At 40.6% G+C, this 23,493-nt stretch overlaps 2 long non-coding RNA genes across 2 annotated transcripts in view; one reads left to right on the top strand and one right to left on the bottom strand.

Annotated features, from left to right (window-relative positions):
• The window catches only part of LOC127527470 (uncharacterized), a 157,928-nt gene extending 147,110 nt beyond the window's left edge, over nucleotides 1-10,818 (bottom strand). Inside the window, exon 1 of the long non-coding RNA XR_007934772.1 lies at nucleotides 10,664-10,818. This is a non-coding gene — a long non-coding RNA (uncharacterized LOC127527470). The remainder of the gene's footprint in view (nucleotides 1-10,663) is intronic.
• Nucleotides 10,819-21,677: 10,859 nt separating this feature from the next.
• LOC127527464 (uncharacterized) lies at nucleotides 21,678-22,790 on the top strand. The gene is made up of 2 exons (XR_007934759.1): nucleotides 21,678-21,809; nucleotides 21,882-22,790. It is a non-coding gene; the product is annotated as an uncharacterized LOC127527464 (long non-coding RNA).
• Nucleotides 22,791-23,493: the final 703 nt, after the last annotated feature.

Genomic DNA, 23,493 nt, shown 5'->3' with positions numbered 1-23,493 from the left:
GTGAAGTGACACCAAATGAAAGCGAGGAAAAGCTTTGGAAGATGAAGAAAAAGAAATCATCACCAGTCTATCATTGCCAATACCAAATCCAATTTTGATTTAATAATTATCCCAAGAAAGCTGTGTGTGTGTGTATGGTACATTCAATTATCTACAGTTGGGTAAATTTGTGAAGATGAGCTTCTATAGGTTTGTTTATTTATTTCACATTCAATAAAAAAGTAAAGAAAATATTTGGACTGTGGCCTTGTCCAGGGCTTGTTCCTGCCTTGAACCTAAACTTGAGGAAATATACTCTCAGGCCCAAAGTTACCTTAATTGCACTAAGTGGGTAAGAGAATATTATGTTATATGTTATTTTATATTTTACATTATAAGTTATCTCATGGGGCGGCATGGTAGCGCAGTGGTAGCGCTGTTGGGTTTGTTTCCCCGGTCCTCCCTGCGTGGAGTTTGCATGTTCTCCCTGTGTCTACATGAGTTTCCTCCAGGTGCTCCGGTTTCCTCCCACAGTCCAAAGACATGCAGGTTATGTGCATTGGCAATCCGAAATTGCCCCTAATGTGTGCTTTGTGTGTGTGCCCTGCGGCGGACTGGCGCCCTGCCCAGGGTTTGTTCCTGCCTTGCACCCTGTGCTGGCTGGGATTGGCTTCAGCAGACCCCTGTGTTAGGATATAGCGGGTTGGATAATGGATGGATGGATGTTATTTCATCTGATATTACATTTAAAAATTCTGATTAGATTCAAGTTTGGTGGTATAGAAGGTTGGCCCCAGCACGCTAAACGAATGCTTAGTGAGAGGAAGTACTGTAAATAGTGAGATGGTTAACTTTGTAAGAGCACGGTTTATTTTATGAGGTAAAAAAAAACAAAAAGATATTATGGGTCACTTAGGGTCTTAATTATACTTATCCAGTAAGTAAGGCTATAAAACTTACAGCCATAATATGTGTCAGGATGTTTTAGGAATCTAGCAGTTGAAAGAACACCAATAATACATGAAGGCAAGTCATATTATTTCAGAATCAAATATGAAGAGCAAAGGTCAAATTCTAGACAAGCTGTGGAGAAAATAAACGTGTACATGAAATGAGTCTGTCATAGTTCATGCCACTTTCAAGTATGATCACAAGAATGATCTCCGAGGTCGACGGTAGTGCTTGACAGAATCAGACACAAGGTAAAATAGGCAAGCTTCTCGAGTTGTTTTTAAAAGACCACAAAATGAAGTTTTGGACAAATTTTCCAATATATTCAAAATCATTATCTTTGTACGGTAACATCCACTGGAGCAAATCTGTATAAGTTTACAGTGCCTAGAACTGGGCCACGTTTCTTTTAGATGGAGCGATTTGCTTTAAAAACCTGACATACACACACACATAGGCATCACCCTGAAAATGATAACAGGATGTTCAGTCATGTCAAAGACACATCCTAATGAATACTCAAAGTTGAAATGTTGACCTCTAGGCAATATTTATAAACTAGAGTAACAGCACAACCTGCCGAACATGGAAACCATTTTGTAATAAGTGCTTATGGCTGTAAGGGCAAAAGAAGGATGAGAAAATGGATAACTTGGACGCTTACATGTGTCTGTGTATAACGTCTAATGTACTTCTATAATGTTATGTAACTTCTAATGTTCTTCCTGGATTCTGATTGAACTAAGTGCCTTGCATGTCTTCGTTATCTCACTTTCTGCCAATTATTCTCTCAAGAGTATCACAGTTGCAAAATGTTTACTTTACCGGCCAGGCCATTCTATCATAAAAAAAAATCCATCATGTACTAGGAAATTACCGGAAATTCTCAGGGCAGTTGAGAAATATAATTCCACCAACACATTGTATTTATCTACCGTGTTTCCCTGAAAGTAAGACCGGGTCTTATATTAATTTTTGCTCCAAAAGATGCACTAGGGCTTATTTTCAGGGGATATCTTATATTCATTCATATAACAACAATATACATTTATCCAAATACAGTCATGTCATCTTCTTCTGGAAAATCGTCATAACTCTCCTCATTCAAACCCTGAATTCCAGCCTGTATTTCTTGCTACTCCTGCCGCATTTAGGATCTTTCAGGATCGATGGTGCATACTTCGATGTTTGATGAATGGTTCGATGTGGTGAAGCAAAATGCCGACATACAAATTTATTCATGTTGCTTTTATATTCAAGTGTTAAATATTCACCATCGTAATGACACGATACATTTTAAAAGTCTCACATACCATCTTCTGTGCCGTCTTTTTTTTTTGTTATTGCTTCACGGTGGCGTATTTGAGCAATAGAGAAAAGAAATTAAGTACACAATGAAAATGTCTATTTTGTGATTAAAGTGGAAATTCGGCTTTAATCTCGAAATGTCCACTTTAACCTCGTAGTTTACTTTATCATTAAAGTAGACCGTCGTAAATGTTTTCTTAAAACCAACCCAGTTGTTAATCGCTATGCGCTTCTGGGGCTTCCTCCTGACCTGACAGCAGCGGCAAGCAGCAAGCAGCAATCGCCACACAGAACACATTAAATATATGATATTCCAGCTCTGTGCACATTTAGAATTCTTAGATTCATACTTGACATCACTTTCATGATGAAATGCATTAAAATATGTATGTTACATTTTACAAATAAATTGTTAGCTTTGTTTAAATAATGAATACTGTTAACAGTTACACGTTGGGGCGGCACAGTGGCAGAACGGTAGTGCTGCTGTCTGCATTAAAATATGTATGTTACATTTTACAAATAAATTGTTAACTTTGTTTAAATAATGAATACGGTAGCGGTGCTGTCTCACAGGGAGTCACGTCCCTTGTGAACCCTGTCTGGAGTTTGCATGTTTTCCTGGTGGGTTTCCACAGTGTGCTCAGTTTTCCATCCAAAGACATAAAGGTCTGGGGATTTGGTGACGTTAAAATGACGTTAGTGTATGTGTGTGCTTGCGATGAGCTGATGCCCCGTCCAAGGATTTTTTTTCTGTCTTGTGCCGATGCTGCTGGAATGGATGGGCACATCCCCGAACTGATGGATGTAATCATTAAACATCCTTTTCAGAGATATTGTGGCAAGGAGTCCTCGGAATTTAATGGATGTTTTGGGCACACACGTCGTATCGCGTGAAGTATAAACCTGGCCTTAGGCGTCTTACTTTTCTGCTGACGATCTTGACTAGGGCTTATTTTTGGGGTAGAGCTTATATTACAGAGCAGCCTGAAAATCACGCTAGGGCTTATTTTAGGAGTATGTCTTATTTTCGGGGAAACACGTTAAGTGGGACATACCCACCCACAGAGTGAGCATCCCAACTACAAGTACACAACATCTCAGCTGGTTCCTCTTGATCTGGAGAAGCACTAGTTCTCCTCCAAAGCTGTCCACTATTGTGAATCCCCTCATTGTATCAGCGATAGGGAGTCCAGCACTTATACAAGTCATTAACTTATTCTAACAATCTCTTTCTCTCAAACAGTATTTTTCAGGATCTCATTTGAAAATGTTCAGACTGTGCTGACTGCACAGAAGATGCAGCATTAAAATTTGGAAAAGGAAGTCGGGAGATGAATTAAGCTAAAAACCAAGCTGAGAAGTGGAACAGGAAAGCAGTAAACAAGTAAAACTAAACTTAAAGTGTAATCAGAAAACAAAGCAATAACTCTTAGATCAGAATATCCAAAACATGAAAGAAATTACTGCACAATTTTCTGGATCTCATTAGGAATATTCCAATTGTGTGGACTGCACAGAGGATGCAGTATTAAAATTGGAATAAGGAATCGGGAAATGAATCAAGGTCAGAACCAAGCTAAGAACTGGAACTGGAAGTCAGTAAGCAAGTAAAACTAAACTTAAATCATTGTCAGAAAACAAAACAGGAACTCAAACCAGAACATCAAAGAAATTACAGGTTTGGATGAATCCACAATCCTGGACAAAGTGTTCCGGTGCAGAGTCTGTTTAAATATGGTCGCACTGATGACATCGCAAAAATACCATAAAACGGATCAACAGCGCAAAAGACCCAGAAATACATTTGTGCTGGAGAAACTTGGAAAAAATAAATCTGTATATATAAAAGCCAAATACTCACTCATCATGAAATATCCCGAACCATGAGGACTTGGGAACTGAAATTTGGAATGTCTGTTACTATTGGCACATAGGTACCCGCTAAGAAATGGTTTTAAAAATTTCGTGGTCCAAGCACGAAATTTCTTATAGTTTTTTAGACCTGTTTGTATGTCTGTCCCCTTTTCACGAGAGAACTACTTAACGGATTTAGATCATTTTTTTTTTCTATAATTTGCTTGAACATTCTGTTGATTTTGCGACTTTCTCATCACGGTCAGTATCATAGTTCGCTTGCAGTACTGATTAATTACTGAGAATCTGAGAGAGACTCATTGGGGTGCGGGGCCCTCCTCACGCGTCTGCCTCGGGGTGCGTAACCTTAACTGTACTTAGCTAGCGAGCGAGTGAACTACTTCACAGATTTAGATCTTTTTTTTTTCTATAATTTGCTTGAACATTCCGGGTTGATTTTTGCGACTTTTCTCATTGCGCTAAGAATCATAGTTCGCTTGCAGGAGCGATATATTCGCACTAATCCGAGACAGAGACTGCAGGCCGAGAGAAGTGGAAAGAGTGACGTCAGGACTAGAGAGCTAAGCGGGGTCCTCCTCACTGCCCTGTTTCACTAATACGTGGGTGAAGCTGAGGGGAATGGCTAGTAAATAAATAAATCAATAAATAAGCTTAGTTTGTTCTCAATTTGGTTAGATATTCAGCTGGATAGTGTTCTGGTTTTGGGTAAAAATCAAAAAAAATTATAGACTGACTTATACCAGAATGCTGCCCCTTCAGTGCTTATCCTTGTGACTGATGCTAAAGACTGTTCTGAAAAAACAAACATTATACTTCCCAGATCTCATTACTATTTAAAACAAAAGTATGCAAGGTGCTAAAAATCTATTCTCAACAAATTTCTGTGAATCTTATTGCTGAATTGTAAATACTTACATATAAACAATTAACAGAATGTGAACGGAAAAGAGTTTGGGTTTTGTTATCATAGAGGTGGAGAAGTGGCCCCACCCTTTGATGCTGATTGGTCCTTTGATGACATTTAGTTTGGGAATAATTAAAGAGTGGTCTTGAATTAAAATGCAATAAACGTGGAGCTACTGCCTAGCAAAATGCAAGAAATCTGCTGTTCTTTTAGTTATAACATGTGATCTATGAATATGAATTAAATTGCAATGCGCTTTTGTATTGCATTTTAAAATGACATGAAAATTGCATGACGTAGTGAAAAGCAATCGATCATTTGGCTGATATGTTTTTAATTATGACACGATAAAACCATGCCAAAATTAAATAGCCCATTTGCATATACATTGTCTTTCAACATAGTTAACACGATGGATTGCATTTTGGTGTGAATAATCTTTCAATGGAAAAGAAACACACTCTTTCAGTACCTCTTTGAGGGAGCAGCTGCCAGCTTGCTTGCTTGTCATGTGGGACTATGAAAATTTCAAAGACTGAGCCGCAGACATCCTGAGGTCTCTCACTCTCCTGTCTCTCTTCCCCAGACTCCTTCCTCTCTGGCCGCTGCTACCAGCCTGCTGGATCCCCTTGATGAAGAAGACTTTGTGTTCTTTTGAGCAGCAGTCAGGACTGATGTGTCACGTTTGACAGCTGTTCCTTGTGAGGCCGGATCACCTCTGTAAGAGACTTGCATTTGTAACTGGCAGAATAGCAATAAAGTTTCTTCTCCTTGGAAAAACCTGCTGAACTTCAGAGACGTGCTTGAGACGATGGGTCCAAAGGATGACCCGGAGGGTTTCCTCCTTGGCTTTGAGTATAGGGCGGTGTTGGTGGGCTCATTCTTAACTGACTTGAAATATGATATTAGAATATTAGAACAATCTAGACAAGAACCGGCCATTCAGCCCAGCAAAGCTCACCAATCCTATCCACCTGATATCTCCACTGTGCCACAAGTTGAGTTTTGAAGGTCTCTAAAATCCTCCAGTCCACCACACTACTTGGTCCCTTATTCCATGTGTCTGTGGTCCTCTATGTGAAGAAAAACTTCATAATGTTTGTGTGAAATTTAGTGGTGTAGCTGGAGGGGCAAGGGGGGGTCATCTGTCCCCGGGCGCAGCATCCAGGGGGCGCTGAATTGATGTTCCCCATTGCATTTTGGCAAACAGGAGGGGGCGCGAAATCTTCAGTTGTCCCCGGGCGCTGAAAACCCTAGCTACGCCTCTGCTTTAATCTTCTTTTGTTTAAACTGAAAATTCTTATTTCTTTTAATCTTTCCTCATAATTCATCCACTGTAGCCCTGGAATTGGCCTAATAGCTCTTCTCTGGACTTTTTTTAGTTCTGCTATGTCATTTTTGTATCCTGGAGACCAAAGCTTCACATAGTACTCTAGAGGAGGCCTCACCAGTGTGTTATAAAGCTTCAGAATAATATCCTTGGACATACAGTATACCAGATATGCAGGGCATATTGTTCATTCCAACAATAGGGTTTTACTAGCCCCTGTAGATGGATCAAGTGTCAGGAAGGACTATTGGACATTCAGTCAAATTTCACCATTTTAGATCAAGAACCATTCATTAGATCAGGGGTCTGCAAATTTATTCCAACCCAATTTCTTAATTATATACCAATTAAGACTATTATTATTAGCTGAAGCTTTTATTGATGAAGAAAAAATTTTATGCGTCATTTTAATGGTCTCACTTATTAGCATTCCCTGCCCATAATTGCCTATTTTACTCTTAACCAGTTGCATTTATGGTCTTATTAGCAATAAGATGCCTATGACAAAGGAACCTGAAGTTCTCCGTTGACACCTCTGTGTATTCTTTGCGGACTATCTGGTTTAATTAGGAAGGAAACAAGATAAAAAAAATGAAGGACTGAGAATGACTAGCAAATCATCTGGATGACATCCTTAGGAAAGAATAAAACAATCTAAGATATAAGAATGAGTTGATATGGGCTTGAGTTGGAGAGGGACGGGCGGGCGGTGATTGCGTTCACTGCACTTTTGGCACGCGGACTTGTTTTGTTGGATTGGAGGAATCCTGATTCTCCTCTTGTGGGTCGGTGGGAGGCCGATGTTTTGTATTGTTTGGGGTTGGAGGGGATCGAATTTTCAGTTGGAGGATCTGTGCAACATTTTTTCAGGACATGGCAGGATTTAATCAGTATAGTTTTGGAATGGGAGGAATGGCTATTGTTGCATTTGGCTCCCTTCTCCATCTCTTGTTTGCATAGATGTTTGCTTCTGCCTTTCTTCTGTTTGATGTTGCCTTGTTGAAAGGCCTAGGGCGGTTTTCCTTTGGCTGGGCTCTCCTTCTCAGGGGTGGGGTTTGATTGGTCTTCAGATTTGTTGGGTTGTGAGCTGATCTGTTTGTATGGAGTGATTGCAGTGAGAATTGATAAAATGAAAATATTAAAAGAATGAGTTGATATGGCTGAATGAAAACAAGCCAACCATCCATCCATTTTCCAACCCGCTGAATCCAAACACAGGGTCACGGGGGTCTGCTGGAGCCAATCCCAGCCAACACAGGGCTCAAGGCAAGAACCAATCCCGGGCAGGGTGCCAACCCACTGCAGGACACACACAAACACACCCACACACCAAGCACACACTAGGGCCAATTTAGAATCGCCAATCCACCTTACCTGCATGTCTTTGGACTGTGGGAGGAAACCCACACAGACACGGAGAGAACATGCAAACTCCACGCAGGGAGGACCCGGGAATTGAAGCCAGGGCCCCAGGTATCCCAACTGCGAGGCAGCATCGCTACCCACTGCACCACCGTGCCGCCCTGAAAACAAGCCATACAATTTAATTTGATCCATTCTTGGCAAGGCCTAATTTCTAATTTTCATATATACTCGCGTATTAGTTGGGTCTTGAAACCCAAAAGATCGATTATAAAATCAGATCCCGACACTTAATTGTTTTTTCTTTACACCTGCTTCCTTCCTCCGATCTCGCACCAGTTTCTCAGACACATCGAAGTTTGTTGCAGCAGCACAGTTACCAATTTCTTTCGCCAATTCAATGACTTTTAATTTAAAACCAGCTTCATATTTTCTTCTGATCAAACGCTCCATCGTAGATAAGGAATGCTCTTACGATAAAGGTGTGTGAAGGTGTGAGATACAAAAAATACAAAACAGTGCTAATGTCGCTTTGGAATAGTTCAGGTATTACCGTGTGGTCATATATGCACAATACATAGAAAAAAAGGCAGTGCGCTCCATGGTGTGGGTGGCACGGTGGCGCAGTGGTAACGCTGCTGCCTCGCAGTAAGGAGAGTCGGGTTCGCTCCCCGGGTCCTCCCTGTGTGGAGTTGCATGTTCTCCCCGTGTCTGCGTGGGTTTCCTCCGGGTGCTCCGGTTTCCTCCCACAGTCCAAACACATGCAGGTTAGGTGCATTGGCGATTCTAAATTGTCCCTAGTGTGTGCTTGGTGTGTGTGCCCTACGGTAGGCTGGCACCCTGTCCGGGATTTATTCCTGCCTTGCGTCCTGTGTTGGCTGTGACTGGCTCCAGTAGACCCCCGTGACCCTGTGTTAGGATATAGCGGGTTGGAAAATGACTGACTGACTGCTCCGTGGTTACTCTCTGAGGTGGGCATTAGAATATCGTAATCTCCTGGACCAATACGACATTCGACTTATATGACCGACATTATAAAATACCGGAAATTATACGGTAAAATCAAGCCCTGACTTATCCGCGAGTATATACGGTAAGCAGTTAGTTTGCAACAAAAACCTGCAGGACTGACAATGCAGACCACTGTTCTTGATCCCTTATCCAATATATTTCAAAGCTGTTGAATGTATTGAGTGAATTATAATGAATCTCATTTAGAATGCATTTCTAAAACTTGTAAGATTATCCATCCATCTGTTTTCAAACCCACTAATCTAGATTCTTGGTCACGGGGAAGCTGCTGCATAGGGTGCAAGGCTGGAATGATCCCTGGACAGAAAATGTAACATTACACTGTTTAATTTTTCTGTCTTCTTTTTTAATAATGTCTACAACTGAATACAAATGATAAATATTTACCACTATAATAATGTCTGTGGGGTGGCACGGTGGCGCAGTGGTAGCGCTGCTGCATTGCAGTTAGGAGACCCGGGTTCGCTTCCCGGGTCCTCCCTGCGTGGAGTTTGCATGTTCTCCCCGTGTCTGTGTGGGTTTCCTCCGGGCGCTCCGGTTTCCTCCCACAGTCCAAAGACATGCAGGTTAGGTGGAATGGCGATTCTAAATTGGCCCTAGTGTGTGCTTGGTGTGTGGGTGTGTGTGTGTGCCCTGTGGTGGGTTTGCACCCTGCCCGGGATTGGTTCCCTGCCTTGTGCCCTGTGTTGGCTGGGATTGGCTCCGGCAGACCCCTGTGACCCTGTGTTCGGATTCAGCGGGTTGGAAAATGGATGGATGGATGGATAATGTCTGTGTTTGGTATTGATAAACCTAAACCCATTAAATAAACGACAAGGTACTAGTAAAGTGAGTGTTTCAAAAAGTAAGTTAGTGAGTGTGTTAAATAGACATGCTATCGGCTGGATATATTCTACACCAAGGATCACAATTCCATTCTAAAGCTACATTGTGCTTATTTTTATGAATAAAAAGAGCACTGTGAGGCTCACAGTGAGACCTGCCTTTATACATGCGTGTTCTACCGGAACACCAGAGCTAAGCCCTCACTTACCCCTGTCTTATCATATAAAGCAAAACCTTGGCAAGTCATGAAACATTAATATGGCACTGGCTTAGATCCAAGAAAGGCTAGCTGCAAGGTTATGCTATCTGTACAGTACTGCATATCCACATGTGATGAGAAATGAAAAATATGTCAAAATGGGCCAAACTCCCATGGAGGTGGAATTTGCTGTTTTATGTGGAAGCTTTGTGTAAATAGACACGATTATCTATCCACTCAAAGTGATTGCTTTAGGCAAAATGTCCAAGCTGTTGAACAACAGAAAAGACAAATTGCAGTATAGTATGTTGGATGACAGGGGGAGCTCTCAAGCCATTCCCAAACTGAAAAAGAGGAACAAGAAGGAAAAAAATATAAGAACAAAACTGGGAGTGGTCTCCCCTCGACTTTCTTGTATACTCAGATATGATGATGGATATTTGAGACAATGATTATATTTTTTATATTATGTACACTAAAGAACCCTCAACAACAAATCAAATTAATAATATATTGAACAATTGTTATAAAAGTAAAGTTGAAAAAATCAGACTCTGCAGCTGCATGAAGGAAAGCTAAAGTACCACTTCTAGTTAATGGAAATAGCCCAAAAGTTGATAGAAATCTACGTTTTGTACCTAATACTTGTATGCAAAATTTGGTTGACCAAAGTGAGAGCGTACTCAAGTTATTGTGACACGCACACAAAAACATCCATCCATCCATCCATTTTCCAACCCGCTGAATACAAACACAGGGTCACGGGGGTCTGCTGGAGCCAATCCCAGCCAACACAGGGCACAAGGCAGGGACCAATCCCAGGCAGGGTGCCAACCCACCGCAGGACACACACAAACACACCCACACACCAAGGCCAATCACCAATTCACCTAACCTGCATGTCTTTGGACTGTGGGAGGAAACCGGAGCGCCCAGAGGAAACCCACGCAGACACGGGGAGAACATGCAAACTCCACGCAGGGAGGACCCGGGAAGCGAACCCGGGTCTCCTAACTGCGAGGCAGCAGCGCTAACACTGCACCACCGTGCCGCCCACACAAAAACATAATTCGAAAAAAGGTAATTTCGACACAGGGAGGTCTAAAACATTGAGATTTTGGAAATGGAATTTTTGGAGAATTCCAATACTTCGTATACGAGAAAGTCAGGGAGGTCTAAAAAAATCAAGATTCATCAAAATTTCGACGTCAAACTTTTGGATGATTACAATACTTTCCCTATACTTCGTATATGAGAAAGTAACAAGGAAGATGAGGAAGATGAACACAAACTGGCTGCCCCACAGTTTTGTGTACTTTTTTTTCTGGCGCTTTGTCCCTGGCTTTATGTATTTATCTTTTTTGTATTAACGTGCATTTTCTTTCATTTGTAAATAATTTATTGCTTCATTTACTTTCTTTTTCATCCAGTATCATCTTTTTTTTAATTATTTTACAAATATTATTATTATGTAGTTATTCTGTTTTACTTTGTTACTTATCTTCCCTTTTTTTATGTGGAGTCCAGTGGTGTGGAGTTCAGCTAATTTGGTTTCCATTTGACGTTGCCCAATTTAAGGGCTTTGCAGGGCCCCAAGCTAGTGACGGGAGCATTGAAATTATTCTCTTTGTAGTTCCCCTTTTCTCTCTTCCTAAAATTTGGGAGGGAATATCTGAAGGTTAATTTATTTATTCTTGAAGTTTGTTTGTTTTGTGATTTTGCCATTTTTGTATTAGTTGTGCTTTTCTTTTTCTTCCCTTAATAATTTTTCATATTAGTTGGTGTTGAATTCTGTTTTGTTAGGTTCATTGTATACAAAGATAATTTCTTCAAAAAAAAAAAAAAATTTCATCATTTGGTCTATATATTTCTTGGCCTTATTTTTATTGTTGTATGAGGGTAAAAAAAAAGTAAAGACAATTTGAAAATTACGCAGTAACCAAACGGTCAGATGCTAATGAAATACAACACATTCGTGTTGTTTTTTTTTTTTTGTTCTTTATTTTGTCTTATACGATTTCTCGTATTAGAAATTTGTTAGTTTTTGCATACCCCTTGGGGTCAGTGTGCAGGGTCAGCCATTGTACAGCGCCCCTGGAGCAATTACAGGTTAAGGGTCTTGCTCAAGGGCCCAGCAGAGTAGGATCTCTTTTGGCAGTGACGGGGATTCGAACCGGCAACCTTCTGAATACCAGCGCAGATCCTTAGCCTCAGCACCACACCCTGATATATGTCTAGTTGAAGCCAACTATTATGACCATTGGGTGCTTTACATAACGCTGATATTTTAAAATTATTTATGACCAGCTGTCTTCCGCGGCTCTGGCAGCAAAGTAGTGAAACAAGACAAACTTTAAAAATCAATGAACAAACAGGTATCGCAAGCCAAGTGGAAGCAAGGTACGATCTAAAACATGGCCAGAGGTAGACCGATTCAAATGGAGGCTGGCGCGTGAGAGAGGAGGACCCCACCCGGCTCTCTACTCCTGACGTCACGCTTCCCCCTCTCCCATCGGCCCGCTGCATGTCTCTCGGATTCGCGTAAATAAATCGGTGCCGCAAGCAAACTATGATTCTTACTGCGATGAGAGAAGTTGCAAAATCATCTGGAATGTTTAAGCAAATTATAGAAAAAAACAAATCTAAATCCGTTAAGCAGTTCTCTCATGAAAAGCAGACAGACAGACGTTGGATTTTATATAGAGAGAGATTTATTTACTATTTACAAGCAAAAATACCACCTTCACTTCAGGACAGGCCTTCCACCTGAAGTTAAGCATGTTCGGGCCCAGATAATACTTGGAGACCAACCAGGAAAAACTTGGGTTGCTTCTGGAAGACATGTTGGCATGGCCAGTATGGGGCGCTCACCCTGAGGTCTGAATGTGGATCCCAATGCCCCAGTGCAGTGATAAGGAAACTGTGATGTAAACGAGGTCCTAACTCTCTGTGGTCATTAAAAGATCTCTGGGCATCCTCGCTAAATTTCCCACCATGGCCTAGTCATTCTGGCCCCCTAATCATCCCCTGTCTCTAATTCTGTCTTTCTCTCTCGGCTTCACCACCTAACAGCTAATATGTGGTGAGTGTACTGGCACAAAAATGGCTGCCGTGGCATCATCGAGGTGGATGCAACACATTAGTGGTGGTTGAAATGGCTTCCCACTCACTGTGTAAAGTGCTTCAAGTAGCAAGAAATTTTATTTTATTTTCTATCTGCAGCTTATACAAAATTATGTCATAAACATCCATCCATCCATCCATTTTCCAACCCGCTGAATCTGAACACAGGGTCACAGGGGTCTGCTGGAGCCAATCCCAGCCAACACAGGGCACAAGGCAGGAACCAATCCCGGCCAGGGTGCCAACCCACCGCAGGACACACACAAACACACCCACACACCAAGCACACACACTAGGGCCAATTTAGAATCGCCAATCCACCTAACCTGCATGTCTTTGGACTGTGGGAGGAAACCGGAGCGCCTGGAGGAAACCCACACAGACACGGGGAGAACATGCAAACTCCACGCAGGGAGGACCCGGGAAGCGAACCCAGGTCCCCAGGTCTCCCAACTGCGAGGCAGCAGTGCTACCCACTGCGTCACCGTGCCGCCCTCATAAACATTAGTTCTAATAATATTTTCTAAGAAATTTATTAAAATCAAGAAAAGCTTGCTGCTTATGTGCTGTTGCTTATAAAATGTGCAGTTTCACAACACTGATATTTTTGAATTAATTATTTATAATTTATTTACTATTTACCAGCAGAAATACCACATGCACTTCAGAACAGGTCATCCACCTGAAGATTTCACTCTCTTCATTATACAGTTAAGTGACTTTTAATTTCAGGTAATTGGATGTGTTCTCTTGTCTGATTATCTTCGGTAATTCTGTAATTGACATTTTTGCTAGATTTCTCTCTTATCTCTTTTTAAAGTATGAAAAACTTTAAAAATGCACATAATCTCCTTTTCAAGATAGTGTACCTAGCAGTCCCAGAGATTCCAGCCGTTTATATCAAAGAGACAGCTGCAATGGATGCAAACGCATTACCGGCTCATGGGAGATACTTAATAAAACGACACCCGGCGTGTCCGCATTTTATCTCACTGAACTAGATTTTTTTTTAAAGTAAATTACTCTGCTGGATAGTCATAAGCATTTCAAAATGATATGTCGTATGATGTATGAGTTGCTTAAATGCTTTCTGAAACATCCTGAAGTTTCCAAGGCAGAAATGGTCCATATCGCAATTGTCAAACATTTCTCAGTTCTCATTTATAAGCTTTGTAATAAGAACCTGAGGATAACAAATTTTCTTTTAAGTGATCTTACCATGATAAGATGTTTCGTAACAATACAATGGTGAATGAAAAACTCATTAACATCAATATTATGCTGTCATCATTTAAAAATAACAAATCAGCAAGTACCTCCTCGTACACTTTTTCTCTTTATTGTTCTTTATTGAAAAATTGTTCCTGTTTTTATGATAAACTTTTAAGGTCAGAAGGTTAAAAGTATGAATATTATCACTTTACTACAAAATGAAGAGCCATAATTTACCAGGCTAGTCCTCTGATGTGTTAAAAATCAACGCTTGGCCTCAGCTTTCCTCAAATTCCATCCATGGCCACTCCTTACATTGAGGGAAATAAGTATTTGATCCCCTGCTGAAATTGTAAGTTTGCTCACTTACAAAGAAATGAACAGTCTCTAATTTTGATGGTAGTTTCATTTTAATGGAGAGAGACAGAATATCAACAAACAATCCAGAGAAAACACATTACATAAAAGTTATAAATTGATTTGCATGTCATTGAGAGAAATACATATTTGATCCCCTACAACCCAGCCAGAATTCTGGGAACTCCTGGTGGGACACTTTGGAGCTAATAATATATTTGCTAAGTTGTAACATAATCTTAACATTATACAAAATTAAAAAAATAATAATAAACAGGATGGGCCAAACTCGCATTTTGTAGACGATCTGCATTTGCAGTGATTTGAAACACACTTATTCATTTTGTGGAAGATGGCCCGGACACAGACATTGTTGCAAAGCACCACACACATTTATTTACAACTATTATTTACACATATGAAGCACACAACCCAATACTCCCCCAAAGTCCAGGTCTCACACGATGCCTCTTTCTCTCTCTGTCCGCCTCCACTCCTCTCCTTTGAGCTCTGTCCTTCTACGCTCCCGACTCCAGCCATCAGATGGAGGGAAGCGGCCCCTTTTATCTTCACCAGGACATGCTCCAGGTCCCTGGTGTGGCGGAAGTGCCGGCCATGCACCCGGAAGCACTCCAGGTGTCCCTGGTCTTTGTCCCCCCAGCACTTCCAGGTGTGGCGGAAGTGCTGAGGACCAAGGCTCTCCTGGCATCTGGGTGCCCCCTGGCGGTGACCACGGGCCCCTATAGGATTGAACTTCTAAGCTCTGTTCCTCTGGTCCCCAAAGCCACCAGGGCGGTCACCCCCTCGTGGGCTGGAGGAGGCGTAATCCCTCCACCGGTCCTTGGGTACCACCCCCAGCCGCTTGCCACATTTTATATACAGTAGGGTTGAAAATTACGTTGGGCTCTCAGGCACCATCCTTACACAGTTTAGTTCATATTTATAAAACTGATTTTAATATGTACTGAAATGTGCTGACTGTATTCCATCACTATCTTCTCAAGTTAGCATGGGGTCCAGAGCTCAGTACTCAAACCTTTATTGTTTTCATTTTACATGCTTCTTCAAGAAACAATTATTTGAAAACAAAATATTTCTTTTCACTCAAGTACAGATGATACAGAGCTATGCCCTCCTTTTTGACCAATTAACACGTCTCCTTTAGTGTTCTTAATTAATTAATTAATTAATTATGTCAATTAGTTATGCATGTATGGCTGGTAACCAATCATCTCTAAATAAAGAATAAAAAGAAATGCTATTAATTTGGAGTAATATATTTAGCTGAACAATGCCCTCTTATCATTAATTCAGTAAATCTAAATGTTAGTTGACAGAATTGGTACACAAATAAGATGCTATCTTTAACAACGGGAGGCTTTCAGAATCAAATTAAAGGTAGGTGCCCCTTCACCTAATGACTAGAGATCAGTGGCACTTACATCATGGAGACCTTTGAGAAGCTGTCCTGGATTATACGAGTCCTCTTGTGGTATGCCACCTGGACTCACTGCAGTTTGCTTATCAGACAAAGACTGGAGTGGAGGATACAATTATCTACCAGCTCCACAAGGCTTCTTCTCAGTTGGACAATGCTGGCAGCACTGTGAGGATTATGTTATTTTATTTTCTCCAGTGCCTTCAATACCATCCCTGTTAAGGGGGTAAACTCAGAGATATGCAGGTGGACGATCCTGTGGTGTCCTGGATAACGGAGTATCTGTCAGGCAGACAGCAGTTTGGGAGACTCAAGGACTGTATGAGCAACACTGGAGCACCACAAGGAACAGGCCTGTCTGCTTTACTCTTCACTCTAAACACCTCAGACTCTAAATATATCAGCAGGTCATCTCACCTGCAGAAATTCTCAGATGATTCTGCACTTATTGGGTACACACTCTGTGGTCAAAATTTAACATCTTATTAAAGAAAGAAACATCCTCTAACAGGACAATTCAGTAATCCGGCGGTCGCTCCTCCGAAACCCCCTCTTAAACAGTGATACAATCGGAAACAAATACCGTTTTTTTTTTTTAACCTCTTCTTTGCTCGATCAGCTGCTGGCTTGCTGCTGCTGCCGTGCCACGTGATCTGCATCTCACACAGTGCTTTGGACATTTAAAAGCCTGTACAGCAGCTGTCTTTGTTATCTACTCTTTATCTTTTATTTCCGGGCTCGGGTGTGGTTAAATCTCTTAGCACAAAGTCTCATCTCGCGGGACAGGAGTTATTGATAATTTTTTAGTTTATAATTTAAAAACAGAACAAGAATCTGAAAATCTAAAAACATCACATTAAAGTTCTATGAATTCTGAAAAGAATGATACCAAACATATATATGAAGGTTTTTAAATAAGCCCGATTTAAAGCGTGACAAATAATGTGACATAAAAACATCACACAAAATCATTGCACTTTTAGGTTTAGGATTTCATATATAAAAAGTAAATAAAAGTCTATTATATTATATTCTGGTTCTTATACCTTTGAGTTGAACCACCACCCTTGAAATTTCTGTTCATATAACAACTGTCCATTCTCGTTCATCTGCTGATTTCTTAGTCATCTCTTATTCATTCTTCAGTACATTTTGTATATTACATCAATCTTTCTTCTGGTACATTCTTTATTTACTTGACCGTCTCAATATTTTTCCTAAACCAGTTCTTATATTTCAGTGTACATTTTGTTGTTCACTTGACCTTCGTCTGTTTTTTTTGTGTTTGATCAGGTTTCTGGCATTTATTAAGCCTTTATGCTATTTCTTTAAGATGAATGCTATGTTAGCCAAAAATTATTTTTCCACAACTCCTACTGTATATTTATATTTAGTTACTGCTGTCAATCATGTGTGCCCTGGGGACAGCTTAAAGACCCAAGTGGCTAATCCACAAGGTGGCGCGTTTCACTAACTCCTCTTCTCTTGCTCTCTCTACAGACAGGATGATTGACAGCCCTACAACCTCTGACATCATTTCCATTTTCCGTCCCCATGGACCCGCCTTTTCCTGCCTGGTCTGTACTTACCCGAAAGTGTCACCATCTTAGAGCAGTCACTTTGAGGCTCATATCTTTTTACCTTTATTCAATGCGTTTATGCTCCGCATTTATTGTCAATTATACAGGGGTTGCCTGTGGATGCTCCAACTCTTTACACTTGTCTGTGTTTTGTGTTACACCATATATTATACATTACTTTAGTTATGAACACAACAAAACGGGCAAGTAAAACAATACAAGTAGGAACTTTGAAAATTCCCATAGCACATCAACAAAACATGTTTAGCATTCATTGACATTATAATTATATAAATTAGACTGTAATTACCTACAAGCAGTTTCAATTAGTTTGGATATTGAATCTAAATTTATGGACGTGTTCTACCATTAGGAATTAGTAAACTAAGAAGATGACTCCTTAGGAAAAACAAATAAGAAATTAACATAACAGAAGAATTCATCTGTTTAATTAACTGCTTAAACCAAATTTAAAGTTATGATGGAACATACCCTATAATGCCACCTTGAGGTGTAAAGTGAACCCAATGCATTACAGGGCACACTCACTCCTACAGGGTCTATTAAGGATACGCCAATGAAATCAACCCACACATCTGTGGAATGTGCCAGAAAAAAATGAAAGAGAATGCCACAGAAACACAGGTAGAACATGCAGCCTCCACATAGACAGTAACAAGCCTCAGACTCAGTTTTTTGGCTCTGTAAGGCAGTTCCATTGCTGTTGCTTCCAAATACAGAACAACTTAAAAAATAAGTAGTTCATATTTCTTCCGATTTGACTTCAAAAGCATAACTAATCAAAACATGTCTATCTATCTCTCTCTTTTATAGTGCCTTTACCATCTCTCTGTAAGTCTGTTCACAAACTGTAGGATTTGCTTTTATCGCTGTAATGCTCAATGAGTTTCTATGCGCTATTACTTTCAGCTACGTTGAATTATTAAGGAAGCCCTGCAAATTAAGCGGAGGTTTGACACCTGTAATTGCTGTATCTAGTCATATCTGACCCAGAAAATAAGTCATTGAGTGACCTTTTCAATACTGGTCAGGGCCGAACTACCCACCATAAATGATTTGATGAATTGCTTAGTGTGTTTCCATCATAAGTATAGAAAGTGCCCACTCCTATTTATTTTGCCACTTTTATATCATTCATTCATAATTCAAAATCTTTTACCGTTCTTTTCTGGGAACTTAAATCATGCCCTTTTAACAAGGTGTGTTTGCACTGAAAGCCCATTAAATCTGTTTAAGCTTTCCTCTTATCACAAGGAAGAGAAGATAATATGAAGTTTGTGTGTCATACTAATACAGTTTTCTTCTGGTGCACAGAAAGATATAAAGAATTATCTGCTGATTTGATCTTTATTTTGTTTTTTCCTTGTAATTGTTTGACCAAAGCTTCATTTAATATGACTGACTTTGACAGAATTAATTACTTGAATATAGGATCAGATGTTTTTTCTTATTCTATCTGCCCGACATACTGACCTACTCTTTGCATTTATTAACACCACATAGAAGTATTGGGCTACTAAAGCAATAAAATTCCACAACTTGGTTAATTTCTGCAGTTTAAAATAAACCCTAAAGACGAGAGTTTGGTTTTTCCATTTCTAATCTATCTATGTACAGTAGATCCTCACAATCCATGCATTCCATTCCTGAGGAGTGGCTTATCTGCTTCTATAAAAGTGTAACCTGCAATCTTCTCTCAGCTACGCATAGCCACACATACTAAGAAAAAAATTCTGAGAGCAAAAACAAGTTTATGATCCCCGATACTCGGGGGTTGCACATGCATTATACTAAATGGACTCATATACAGACACACACAAACACTATATATATATATTTTGTGAGGTTTCTGAACTCTCTTAAGATCCCCTCCTAACAGGACGGCACGCCAAAGTGTGCCTGCCGCGTCTGTGGAGGACTGCTTCTCCATTGCCGAGGCAACCATAGGTTCGCAGCGCAGCAGTAGAGCGTCATAGAAAGATCTATGAGCCGATCGAAAGTGTGCTATATGCACTCGCTGCCTTTGGCTCGATCTGTTACATATATTATATATATATATATATATATATATATATATATATATATATATATATATATATATATATATACTGTATATATACACACACAGACATGAGGGTTAGTCAAAAATTATCTGCACTCCGCTTATAGTAAAACTTCCGTTGACAGCACTGTTTATCAGCACTTTTCAGATGAGGTCCCTGTCTCTCCAGTCAGTGCTGTGCAGGTGTGGACATCAGGTGATTTGTAACTGCGGTGCAAGAAACAATGGCTGCCCCATTTGTGATTTCAATGAAACAAGAGCAATGTGCAGTGATTTGTTTTTTGTGGTCAGAGGGTGTGTCTGGTGCCAATATTTATCAAAGACTTTGTGCACAGTATGGAGAAAATATTTTGTCTCAAAGAAATGTGTATGAATGGATGTACGCCCATCCACGTTCACGATTGATGACAACATTGAGCGTGTACATGAAATGATTCTGCTGAATAGATGAGTGACAGTAGATGATGTGGAAAATCATTTGCAAATCAGCCATGGCTCTGCCTATGCAATAATCCACAACAGACTTGGGTTTCGAAAGAAGCCTTACGAGGATGAAGATTCACATCTGATGAAGAGGTTGACGACAGCGGTGCATTTGTGGCTCGCAGCTCCGCCTAAAACATTTTTTAATGAAGGAATATGAAAGCTTTTTGACAGATGGATAAAGTGTATTGAAAAGCAGGGAAATTAATATCGAAAAATGATGTATTTGTGTTTTCTGAAAGTTGATTTAAATAAATTCTATGGCTGGAGTGCAGATTTTTTTGACTTTCCCTTGTATGTGTGTGTATATATATATATATATATATATATATATATATATATATTTACATATATATAGTCACATGTGCGAGTAGGAAGCAACTAAAGGGCTAAAGTATTGATAATACCATATCAGACCAGCGGGTGGCAGAGTGTGCAGTCTGTCATTCTCTGTTCCTTGCAGACCGTTCCTAAGAAATCTCACCAGGTTCTGGTGTCATCGATGACATCACTTCCGGTTCCGATCCCTGATGCTGCTGCTTCCGGTTCCGGCCATTTTGATGATGTCACTTCCTCTCTGGCCCTTTAAAGCCGCCTTTTTACCTCCACCTCATCAGTTCTATTTTGGACTCAGTCATGTGAATATCTTTGTTCAAACTTTTGCAGCCAGGATATAATATATGGGTGGCTGCACAAAACTTTTATAATGTCTGAAGTCTCGTCCTTGTCACAATATATATACCGTAGATCCCGGAATACAAGCCGAGAATTTCGTCCTAGATTTTTGGCTTGGAGTTTGGGGGTCGGTTTATACAACGAGTATCATTTCAGATTCAAGATTTCCAGCGCAATGCAGGTTTTGCCGATGAATACGGAAGTAAATAATGACGAAACCACAGAGCCATCTTTCAGATGAAGAAGTAACTTTGCATGCCGGTACTTTAAATTAAATAAAGAATTTATTCAAAAAGTGTTTTAGTTGTTGATTTTATTACTAAAATTTATAATAAATTATCGGGAAGTTTAAAATAAAATACCGACTGTAAATGTCACTATAAAAAATCCTTGAATGAAGAAATCGCCAATCCTCTTACCGCTGCTGTGCAGAAATACCAGGTATATTTTTATTCACCAATAATGTTTTTACAAATGTAATACTGGTATACATAAACATTTACAGTCGATATACTACCGGCCTGACATGCAAACAACTTGATTTACGACTAACATCTTGCATTACGACCCGAATGTGGTCACGTGTATCTGCTTGCGCGATTGTAAACAAACAACCGAGAGCGTTAGTAAGCGTCAGTTGGATCCCAGATACATGTATTTGTGGATGTAATTTCGGTCATTGCAGTGATTTACCTATATATATAATTCACTAAGACCATGCAAGCAAGACACATAATTGCTAAGGAAGGAAGAGAAGGTAACGAAGGTAAAGAAAGTGATCACAATCGAAACGAAGATGGAAATTGTGTGGAAATATGAGAGTGCTGTTCGTGTGACTGATCTCGCTAATATGTACAGCATGTGGAAATCCACCATCTCGACAATTTTTGCAAAGAAAAGATTTGCATAAGGAGGCTCCTTCTAAACAATAACAACCTTCCGTTTCATTCTCCTCCTCCTCCCTTCCTGCAGCCCAAAGATGTCAAATTAAATGGTGAGTACAGTATGAAAGTGTTGTTTCTAGAATAGAATAGAATGCTTTTTATTGCCACTATACACATGTTCAATGAGATTAAAAGCAGCTCCTTCAGTGCAGACATATGTGTAGAACACAACAAGTAAATAAACAAATAAACAAATGGTGCGAAAAGATGCAAAGAAGTTGCAAAAAAAAAGTTCTGTATAGGGCTTGTATGGTTGTATCTTTAGCCTTAGCATAACGCCGGATCTGTGGCCCCGCATCTGCTTCCTTTCCCTCCTCCGTCTGCGTCGTCTCCTAGACCCGACAACAATCCACGGAGAGCCCGCTGGTCTCGCTATGTTGTCTGGGATGTTGTGCGTGTGATGAAAAACACTCGAAACAGATGTCTGGCTCTGGACACCAATGTCTGTAAGGTTCTGACGGGTGTAGCGGATGTTCGCCGAACCGATCGTGCACAAACAAGCAAAAAAAAAAAAAAAGGACAAAATCAACAAAAAAGTGCACTGAAAAGGAAAGCCCTGAGCCGCTGCGACCATGCGCACCACCATGCTTCTAGCTTAATCTAGCCTACTTCTGGTAGGCTAGGCAGTTTTTATAGCTTTTTGGTTAGTACATTAGAAAAATTATTGGTGTTTTGGTAAATTATGCACATTATACAACCCTTTTTAAGTAAGTGTTGCAGTAGGAGGTTCGGAACGCATTATGGGTTAGCCTTCGCGAACAAATTAAGTTCTTAAGTCAAGGGTCCACTGTATTGCGTATTTCAGTTAATCAAATTTATAACGAGTCTCCGGAAATCCACCCGCCGATGTACCGTATATAGTTTCAACACAAAGGTTTCATTTTAACAAACTTCTCCGCTCAATCACTTCCTGGTTTCCATCAAAAATGCCGGCAGTCTCAAATTCTCGCTGATAAACATGATAAATATACCTGAAGAGACACTTTTAAGGAAGTTTAGAAAATTTTGCTTGGAGAAGGGGGTCGGCTTAAATACCGGTCATCGGCAAATACATGTAATTTAGTAGGTAGAGAAGGGGGTCGGCTAATATACCGAGTCGGCTTATATTCCGGGATCTACGGTATATATATTATGGCAGACCGCTGGGGATCCTGCCCAGCCGGGACGCCCGGAAGGACCAAGAGGGGGACAATACTTACCCTTGGCCACGAGAGGGCAGATGCCCAGGTCTGCATGGGGGCCATGGGATCAGAGCTTTGGGGCCCGTGGCCACCGCCAGGGGGCACCCGGACAATTATGGAACCCTGGATGGCAGCACTTCCGCTACACTTGGAAGTGCTGCCGGAAGGAATTCCAGGGATACCAGGAGTGCTTCCGGGTGCTCATGCGGCAATTCAGCCACATCAGGAAGCGCCGCTGGAAGATTGTCACGGAGCACCTGGAGCACATCTGGATTATTATAAAAGTGGCCGCCTCCCTCCAGTAGACAAGCCGGAGTCGGGAGGAAGAAGACAGAGCTTGGGAGGGCAGGAGTAAAGGTGGCAGAAGTACTGAGAGACTGAGAGAAAGAAGAGACTGAGATTGGCTGATTTAAGCATTGTGGTGCTGTATATTATATAGGAGGCAATAAACATGTGTTTTTTTGGGACAATCGGTGTCTGTCTGTCTGTCTGTGTCCGGGGGCTGCCTTACCCCAATATATATATAGTGACATGTGAGTCCCTGTCTTGCACCCCAAAACACGAGGCTGAGTCTCACTACTTTAGCGAAACCAGTTTTATTTATTCAACTTGAAACAGGAACAGCGCAGTTATTTATTGCAGCGGGATC

The sequence above is a fragment of the Erpetoichthys calabaricus genome, chromosome 4, assembly GCF_900747795.2.
Source record: "Erpetoichthys calabaricus chromosome 4, fErpCal1.3, whole genome shotgun sequence".
Classification (NCBI taxonomy): domain Eukaryota; kingdom Metazoa; phylum Chordata; class Cladistia; order Polypteriformes; family Polypteridae; genus Erpetoichthys; species Erpetoichthys calabaricus.
This window is presented reverse-complemented; position numbering and strand designations above follow the sequence as displayed.